Source organism: Furipterus horrens, unplaced genomic scaffold (genome assembly GCF_987537825.1).
Source record: "Furipterus horrens unplaced genomic scaffold, mFurHor1.1.pri manual_scaffold_2, whole genome shotgun sequence".
In the NCBI taxonomy this organism is placed as follows: Eukaryota; Metazoa; Chordata; class Mammalia; order Chiroptera; family Furipteridae; genus Furipterus; species Furipterus horrens.
In genome coordinates this window covers 41,009,964-41,019,842 of record NW_028327172.1, presented here as the reverse complement: position 1 = coordinate 41,019,842, position 9,879 = coordinate 41,009,964, and the positions used below count along the sequence as shown (strand labels likewise).

The 9,879-nt window shown below is 38.9% G+C and overlaps 1 pseudogene; it reads left to right on the top strand.

The window, feature by feature from the left end:
• Positions 1-8,322: 8,322 nt before the first annotated feature.
• Positions 8,323-9,258, top strand: LOC150018227 (olfactory receptor 5P4-like; annotated as a pseudogene).
• The last annotated feature ends 621 nt before the right edge of the window (positions 9,259-9,879 follow it).

Here is a 9,879-nt window from a genome sequence, read left to right as displayed (position 1 = left end):
TTTGAGATTCAGGGATTTTTCTTGAAATTTTAAAGAGAATAAAGGGAACCAAAATAGAAAGCCTTGTGAGACCAGCAATAAGCCAATTTAAAAGGAGGTTATTCATTAACCAAGACTTGAGGCATTCAACCATGTCCGTATAGTGTTTCTGACGGTGCTTTCTTGCAGAGACCTTTGCAAGATGTGGGAGTCAGCCACGGAAGCATAATCTTGATTGAGCAATATTACATGTCTCATTACACTCACATCAATTCGTTGTTTCCTGGAGTGTATCAGGCTAGCTAAGTGGTTGGTGCAAGGTTAGACTTTACTATGTGCTTGCAAACAACCCATGAGAATATGCTAAAACATTTTTTTCTTTTATTTTCCAAGTGGAAATGAGTGGTTATAACCATGTGTTAGAGAAGAAGGGTAGAGGGAAGATAGTTTGGTAGCTCAGTCAGGAAGTCAGGCTACTAGATACTCATTTAGGGTACTGGCCATTGGGGCATTTGTGAATCTGCATTCTCTCAGTGTTGTTTTCTGTTTATAGAAGACAGACTCTAAATTTCCTTTACCTTGACACCTGGTAGTTGATGTAGCATGGATGATGTGCAGGTCTTCTTCCCTGGCTGTTTGTGACACATGGTTACTGTGTGAGAAACAGCTGTAGATTGGCTGGTGCCATCTATGACCACTTAGGAATATGAGATTTTTCTGTCATCTTTTATAGGTTACCTACCCAAAATGGCAAATATCAAACCAGAAGCCCCTACCTTCCTTGTAGCAAGTTTTGCCTTTGTATCAAATAAATCTATTTAAAAAAATCTAAACACATACAAATAACATTAATGTAAAACAGAGAAGTTTTATAATAAAAAATTTGTGAGAACTACAAATTTAAGAAACAGTCAAGACTATGTCCTTACAGAAAGAAGGACACTCAAAGCCCCAGGTGTTTATTCCTTTGTTCAAAGACGACATTTCCTCTAAGCTCTTGTATCAGCGCACACTCAACGTGTATCCCAACACAACTATCGGTACAGATCAGCATGCTCTTTAACAACATGAAGCTGGTCATGAAAGGTTTGATTCTCTCATCTTTTGAGAGGTAAATTCTTATTCCTCTTACTGTTAACATCTTTCATCTTCTGGAACAGTATACCAGGCTCTGGGATACTAAGTTTCCATAAGGCCAGGTATCCAAGCCTCCTAGGGTTCTAAGGATTATAATAAATTGTACATTGTAGTAACTTGCAGAAAGGGATATATTGACCTCTATGGCAAAAATATAACCTCCCTCCTCATTGAATGTTTGTGAGAGATTTTTTTTTATTGTCCTAAGCTTCTCTTGTTTTCTGGCTTTCTCACTCACCTACATCTTCCCTGACCCCCTTCCTCCCTCAGACCACAAAGTTTGATCTTCATAAAAACTAATATCTAGGACAAAGCCTGCAGAGGTTGGAGCATAAAGCAGGACAAGAAAGCCCTATCATCAAAATTGTGTGACGAAATATAGAGAATATTTTCAAAGTTTCTATAAATAATAATTAGCTACAGAAGAACAGAACATTGACATCAGACTTCTCATCAACAATGTGGGAGGCAGTAAGATAAGGAAGCAACTCTAAGGTGTGAGATGAAAAACTATGAAGTGTGTAGAATTTTATACTTAAATAATATATGATTCAAGCAGAAGGGAATATAAAGATATTTTTATGTCATGGAGGGACTCAGAAATTTTACTAATCACAAGCCACACCTTTCTGGATGAAAAATGAGAGAACCTAAGGGCAAGAGTGAGCAAAGGGACAAATAAAAGTCTAAATAATTGTGGATAGGAAATAATTTGTAGCTAAATTTCCGAATGACCTAAACAAGATGGGGAGTGGTGAGAGAAGGAAGGAAGGGAGGTACAGACATGTTCAGATCCTTGTCTAATTTGATGGTAGAATAGAGAAACAATTCCAGAATTGTAAACAAAGTGTTAAAACTTGAAGAGTTTTAACTATAAGAGGGATAGAAATAAGATGCATGCACTCTATTTAATTAGATCAAAAGTAGTATAAAGAAAACTGGTTCAACCTAAGTAAAAAAAGAAAGGAAGGAAGAAAGAGAGAGAAGAAAGAAAGGAAGAAAGAAAAAGAAAGAAAGAAAGAAAAGAAAACATGGTAAATAGAAAACTTGAATTAGATCTGTCATATTAAATTACATTCATAGCATATGAACAAATTTGATAATAACAATTAAGGAGTGAGGGAATATGTACTCTCAGGTACTATTGGTGGGAAGTAAACTAACACATATTTTTGAAGGCTTTATAAAAATAAAAGATATAATTCACATGGAAGTTATAGCAGTTCTTAAACATTTATATACTTAATAACAGTGTTTAAATATTTAAATCAAAATTTGATAAGACTGAGAAATTGAACAATAATCATAATGCAAGGCTTTGAGAAATTGGTAGGTAAGCCCTGGCTGATGTGGCTCAGTGCATTGAGTACCGGCCTGCAAATCAAAGGGATGCTAGTTCGATTCCCAGTCAGGGCACATGCTTGGATTGTAGGCCAGCTCCCCAGCTGGGGGCATGTGAGAGGCAACCACACTTGCATGTCTCTCTCCCTCTCTTTCTCCCTCCCTTCCCCTCTTTCTAAAAATTAAATAAATATTAAAGAAATTGGTAGATAAAATAAACAATAAAAAAGTAAATTTAATATAATAGGTTATTAACATAAAGCACCAATTTTCAAATTATGCTTCAAGTGTAACTTGGCAGTATATATTAGAATTTAAATTATGCATACCTTTTGAACCAGTAATTTCACTTCTCAGAGTACATCCAAGAAAACTAACTGCTGTATGAGGACAGTGAAGCAGGGATATAGTTAAATAGATACTTTGAAGTACTATGAATCATTACAAAGAAGGAAGGAAATTAATACATACTTACATGGAATTACCTAAAAAACATTTCAAACAAATAACAATTTCAGAACAATACAAACAGTAAAATTGCTTATGGAAAATCACATGGAAATCAGGAACAAGGAAGAAATTCTTGGCTTGTGTAGGAAGGGAGATTGGGACAAAGATAAATATAAGGCAGAGAAAGGAAAAAGTATCTTCATAACTGCATCTCTGTATTTAAAGAGTCCAGCATTGGGGTGGAATGGAATCCGTATGATAAGTGAGAAATGCCAAGGCTGAGTGAGTTAAATTGTAGGTCACTTTCACACAGACAAAAGCATCATGGCCCTTCCTGCAGCTCCCTAAGGTGCCCCTAAATATGAACCACAAGACAGTTGTTCTAGGTCGTTGCTGCTTCTCAGAAATACCACAGATGATCCAAGCATAGCCTACATTAATTCTGTTGATCCTAATCATTTCAAAGCTAATTAGATCTATTCACTGTAATACCCGTATGCAAATAATGAAGAGAATAAATGAAGCCCCTGAGACCTTAGTGAGTACCTCAGGCAGCATGATGGTGTAGGTACATGTAAACACACCTGATTTCCTCAGTCTCATTGGGTTTCCTCCCATTGGATTTTCAGTGGAATGTCAGCAAACCTGTGGTGCTTATCTGACGCTGAGGTACTTAAGGTCTTGTATTCCAAACGGTCCTAAGTCCTGCATAAGCAAGCCCTGTTATACAGAGATGATGCCTGGAATCTTTCCCCCTTATAATATTTGGCCACGTAACATTTGTTATTGATTTTTAAATGTCTTGTGCGTTTGTAGTAGAAGCTAATCATTGCTTATTTGAAGTATATTCTCATTTATGGATTATCCATTTATTGCCATCCACTGTAGACATTTTAACATAAGAGCATCTCATTTAACGGTGACCGTGAGAGGTAAATGTTGTTATATCATTATTAAAAATAAGGAAATTGAGTCTCAGAAGGGTTATATAACTTTTCCAGATCACGTCGCTGTTAAGTGGCAGACCTGGAATTCATACCCTGGCGCTTTTGGCTCTGAAATCTTATTTTACTTTTATTACATCACTGTATGCTATGCTGTCCACATCATGCTGGCACTCACATTTTGAATTTGAGTCTTTCATGTAGATATTTTCTTCTAAAAATACAAGGTTTATTCCAGATTTGTGTCTTTTAAACCTCTGACCAATCCTAGGACTAATGAATGAAACCAGAAGTTTAGTATTCTTACATTAATATGTCAAATGAATCCATATAAAACTGATTAGATACACTGGTTTAATCATCACCACATAGAGTACAAGTTTTTCATCATAATACTGGTGAATGCTAGGCTTCTGATAGTTATTTACCTGTATATATTGTTTTAAAAATTGTTGATATTGATATCCTTTAAAAAGTAGCAAACACTGCATTTAGCAGTTCAGAAGTCAGCATGTTGTTAACTTCATTCCTTTCAAAAACAGTGACATATTTTCTCTCGCAAGTAGCAGGCTTATGATATTTGGTAGTAGTTGTTCCAAAGTATTATTTGATATTTGATAGTATTTTTTTATTTGATAGTACGTACTGATTTTTTTCATTGTCTGGTACTTGCTTTTCCGGTGACCTGTCTTGCCTCATAACTACTGAGTTGCTGGGTTGACCTCAAAACTATGGGTAGTTGCAGTTTAGTTGAGCTTCTCTTTTTAAAAATCTTATGTTGGCATTGTCATCACGTTTCTCTTGACTCCGCTGCAGATTCACCTCTAACACATCAAATGCTTCAGTAATCTTTATTACTGCCACATAAGCCAGCACCACATTGCACCATATTGCACCCAGGCCACTACGACAGTCTAACAGGTCTGTCTGTTCTGTTAAGTGAATCAGAGTGTGACATGGTTTACAACTTTGTGTTGTCTTTCCATTGCACTTAGGATAGCGTTTAAACTCCCATCATGTCTTCAGCTTTAGTCTTTGAGTTAATCCTGTTTTGCTCTTTTCATCCACATTGGCTTGCTTTTTTTTTTTTTTTTTTTCAGATTTAATGTGTTTTATTGATTAAAATATTACATTTGTGCCAATTTCCCTTCCCTCTGCTCCCCTCCACCCGGTGGCCCCCCTCCCTCCAGTTGTCCCCCCCTTTTAGATTATGTCCATTAGTTGTGCATACAGTTCCTCCCAACCTCTCTCCGTCTATTCCATTCCCTTCTACCTTGATCCCCAATTCTTATATCATCTCCCTCCCTTTCCCCATTCCCCCTCCCTGTTGACCTCCCCCCAATATGCTTCCCGTACCCACAGTTCCTTTTCCACTCTCGTTGCCTGTTTAGTTTGCCTTTGTTTCATCTCCTTAGCTTCTGTTTTTTAAACCAGTCCCTTTAACATCTCATATAACAGTGGTTTGGATCTAATGAACTCTTTCAGTTTTATTTTGTCCTGGAAACACTTTCTCTGTCCTTCTATTCTGAATGACAATTTCGCTGGATAGAGTATTCGTGGTTGTAGGTTTTGGATTTTCATTACTTTGAATATTTCTTGCCAGTCCCTTCTTGTCTGTAGGGTTTCCCTTGAGAAGTCAGCTGATAGTCTAATTGGGACCCCTTTGTACATAATTCTTTTCTTCTCTCTTGCTGCTTTTAAGATTCTCTCTTTATCTTTAATTTTTGACATTTTGATTATAATGTGTCTTGGAGTGGTTCTCCCTGGGTCCAGTCTCTTGGGAACTCTCCTTGCTTCCTGGACCTGCAAGTCTATTCCCTTCCCCAAGTCTGGGAAGTTCTCCTTTATTATATTTTCACTCAATTTTTCAAGTTCTAGTTAATCTTCCTCATTCTCTGGCAAACCAATGATTCTTATGTTGGGCCTTTTATAGCTGTCCCAGAGGTTTCTGATCCTCTCATTGTTGCTTCCCATTTCCTCTCTCTGCATTGGTTGACTGCTTGTTCCTTCTCCATATTCCAGTTTGTTGAAATGAACTCTGGATTTTTTTTCCTCACCATCTGTCTCGTATGCGGTTTTGTTCCTTTTGTTATGAAAGTTTTTCGCTTCTTTCTTATCTTTTTCCTGCTCTTTTGTGAATTCTGTAAGCCACCTGATAACAATGGCCCAGAACTGAGCCTCTGACAGGTTTCTTATCTGTTCATCTGTCAGGTTCTCTATCTGCTGCCTGGTGAGTTGTGTCACCGGGATTTCTATAGTTGTCTGCCACATTTTGACAGATGCGTTTTGTTTTCTTGGGCCTGCTGTCGGGGGCAGTGCCTGTGTACGCGTCACAAATCAGCGACCGGCCGGCGCCTGCCTGTCCACGACCTATTTCGCAGCCCTGTGGTGCTTTCTTTCTTTGGGGGCGGGGGTCCAAAATGGATTCACACAGTTATTCAGCTAGGAGATCGGGATCCGTCCTCCCGCCCCCCTGGGCCTCACTGTTCAAGGCGATGCGGTGGCCGCTCTCCCCAGCGCTGGGGTTGCGCACTGCCAGGGGCTTGACTGCCGCCGGAATTTTTCGCCGCCCCGCCGCTCCGCAAACAGCTTTGCCCTCTTTAACTCTTACCTGCCCGAATGGCACCGCTGGTTTATAACTTCATATGTTGGACTTCCGTGTAGTTTTATTTTCTGGAATTTCTAGTTATCCTTTGTTTTGAAGTAGTTGTATTCCTCTCTAGTTGTAGAGGGAGACCTAGCGTGTCCGTCTAAGCCTCCATCTTGGCCGGAAGTCCCACATTGGCTTGCTTTTCTTCAAATGCGCAAAGCTGTCAGTTCTCAGGACCCTTGCACTGGCTGGTGCTCTGCCCTTTTACCTTAGCACGGCTGGTTTGTGTCACTTATGCCTTATTTTAAATGCCCCCTGCACAAAGAGGGTTCTCCTGACCAATCTAAAATTAGCCATACAGCTGGCATGGTTCCAAACCCTTACGTGCAGTGATGCCTGCACAGCTGTGAAAGCACAGCGTGCTTAGTTGTGGAGATTGGAACTGTCTCTGGACAGTTTCAGTTCTGCTTCAGCTTATTTTGCTGATCACCAACTCTCACGTCATTTTCAGTTGGTGGAGGTATTATTACATGGAAGCTCATTTCTGCATGCGGAACATTTAAAAAGCAGTTAAGGCACCAATTTATCCAAGTAGTTTGTTGAAAACATATTAGCATATTTTATGTTCACAGAATTGCTTAAAGTGGAAATCTGCTTTAATTTTAATTTTTGCATTCTTTTAAATAAACCTACTCAATTTTTTGTTAGGTGAAATGACAACTTGATACTCCTTTCATTTACTATGTATTACCTTCTTGTTCTCACAAGGTTGGCTTAATGTAAGCAGGTAGGCATTTTGTCAACATATTCCAATATATTTGTTATTCATACATGATTATAAAATGTGTCCTTGTGCTGGGTCTGTATAGTACCTTAAGTATAATTAATGACCCAAAGTGGATTTATTTCTCATGTGGCTCTCAGGATTAAACTCTACATGCAGCTTCCACTTACAGCCCATCTGAAATTGTTAATCAGGTTAGGTGGTGTTATGCTGTCCTAACAAATTAACCCTGGAAACTCACTGTGGTCCAATACAACACTGACCATTTCTCACTTCTAGTCGAGTCGGCAGCCATCCGTCTCGAGAGACGATGGTGTAGCTTCCTAAGAGTCTATCTGCACCGCCGAGAATGGCTGTGCAGTCCGACTTGGGAGTGACACGGTATCTGTCTCCTCCCGTGTTGAATCGACATCTTGCGATGACGCTGGAGTGTCCTCTCCAGTGGAGCTGAAGCTACAGAGCCTGGGCTCACTTCTATTATATCTCCCGTATATTCACCACATTCCTTCAAATTCCAGACTGGTGGAGGTACTACTATTTTATAATAATATTATGCAGAATATGTCACTGTGGAAGAGAAGAGAGTGTTATCCACTGGTAATTTAATTTGATCCAAAAGAGACACATAGTTTATTGGCATGTACAGTTCACAGTCTCATCTGACTATGAAGGGGATGGAAAGTGTGGTCTCAAATGTGATCAAGAAATAGAAGCAAGGTGGATGTTGCTAAACACTAGAATATGGTCAGTCCCTCTGCCCATTCTGGTTCTCATCAGGTTCTCAAAACTTCATTGCTGTATGTGTTCACTCAGTAACTTGATCAAAGAACAGAAACGTGAGTGCTAATAAGTATGTTCTGATCTGAGTCATTGGTCTCTTGTGAGTGCCTTTAGCCTTATGTTAATGGACATTAATATTCTCAAATTATGTGTAATGTAAATGAGTTTGGAAACATTTGTAAAATCTAAGCATTAGACAAAAGTGAGATCTGTGTTTTGATTTTTAAAATATATTGAATGGTAACTACAGTAATTATGAGATTTAATTTATTGTAATATCCTCCAGTTTTTATTTCAGCAGGCATTGTTCCAAATAGATGGAGACTGGAAACCACACAGTGGTGACAGAATTCATTGTTTTGGGGTTAACATAGGATCCTACACGTTATTCCATCCTCTTTGTGGTTTCCTAGGGATCTGTGTTGCTACCAAGCTGGGCAATAGCAGCATAATCATGTTAATCCAAAGAAGCCCTCAGCTACACAACCCCGATGTACCTTTTCCTGAGTCATTTGGCCTTTGCAGACGTTTGGTATTCCACTTCAGTCACACCTATTATGATTGTGAGCTTTCTAAAAGGGAGAAGTGCTATCCCTGTCACTGGCTGTATAGCCCAGCTTGGTTCTGATGTTGTTTTTAGGACAGCTGAGTGCTTCCTGCTGGCTGCCATGGCCTGTAATCGCTATGTGGCCGTCTGCTCCCCACTTCTCTACCCTACACACATGTCTCCCAGGGTCTGTGTCATCCTGTTAGTTGCTTCCCATCTGGGTGGATGTGTGAATGCTTCATCATTTACTAGCTGTTTATTGAGCCTGACTTTCTGTGGACCTAATAAAATCAAGCATTTCTTCTGTGACCTCCTACCACTAGTGAAGCTTTCCTGTACCCCTGTTCATGTTGCTGAAATATCTCCTGCCATCTTAGCTGGGTCAGTCATTGTAATCACACTGTTTATCATACTTGTGTCTACCTGTATATCCTCCACTCAATCCTGAAGATGCGCTCTGCTGAAGGAAGGCACAAGGCCTTCTCTATGTGCACTTCCCACCCCACTGCAGTCAGTTTGTTTTATGGAACTGTCACTTTTGTTTGTCACACTGAAGTAGAGCTGCTCACCTGACCATATTAAAGTGGTGTCTCTGTTCTACACAATGGTGATACCCATGTTGAATCCCCTCATCTACAGTCTGAGGAACAAAGAGGTGAAAGAGGCCATGAGAAAATTGATGGCCAGAACACATTGGTCATGTTGAAACAAATTGAGTGTGATTCCAGAAAGTACAAAATGATAGTTTTGGGAACATGTGATGGATGTGTGTGTTGTCCATTAGCCTTATCCTTTTATGTGAACAACTATCTCAAATATAAAATACATACCAGTATATTGATATAAGACTTTATAATTTTCTAGAGTCACCAAATATATAATTTTTATGAAAATCAGCTGGGTTCAACTTAAATGTATGTATTTTAGGGTTAAGATACCTGGAGAAAATAGTTCCACTTTTTCTCTCCTTTGTTCATTATCTAGGGAGTCTATGATTAGAGAGTATTTTCTTTTTTTTTTTTTGTTAAGTTATATATTTTTAAAATGTCTTGTAAGTTACCATCTTAGAAAGCATCATGTCCTAAATGGAAATGCAATTGATGGTATATTGACAGCCCCGATCACTTTCTCTGGAAGACTTAGCCTCTTCTATACAGGATTATCATAATCTTTTGAAACAGTGATGTCATGGTTTCCCAGAGACTCAATCCAGGTAACAAGGAAAGCTTAGTCACTGAGAGTTCCCATAGTTTTCCCTACCATTCAAATATTTGTCCGCAAAGTTTTGTCAGTGACTACAGTAAAGGAAAAAATTATTGATACAAAT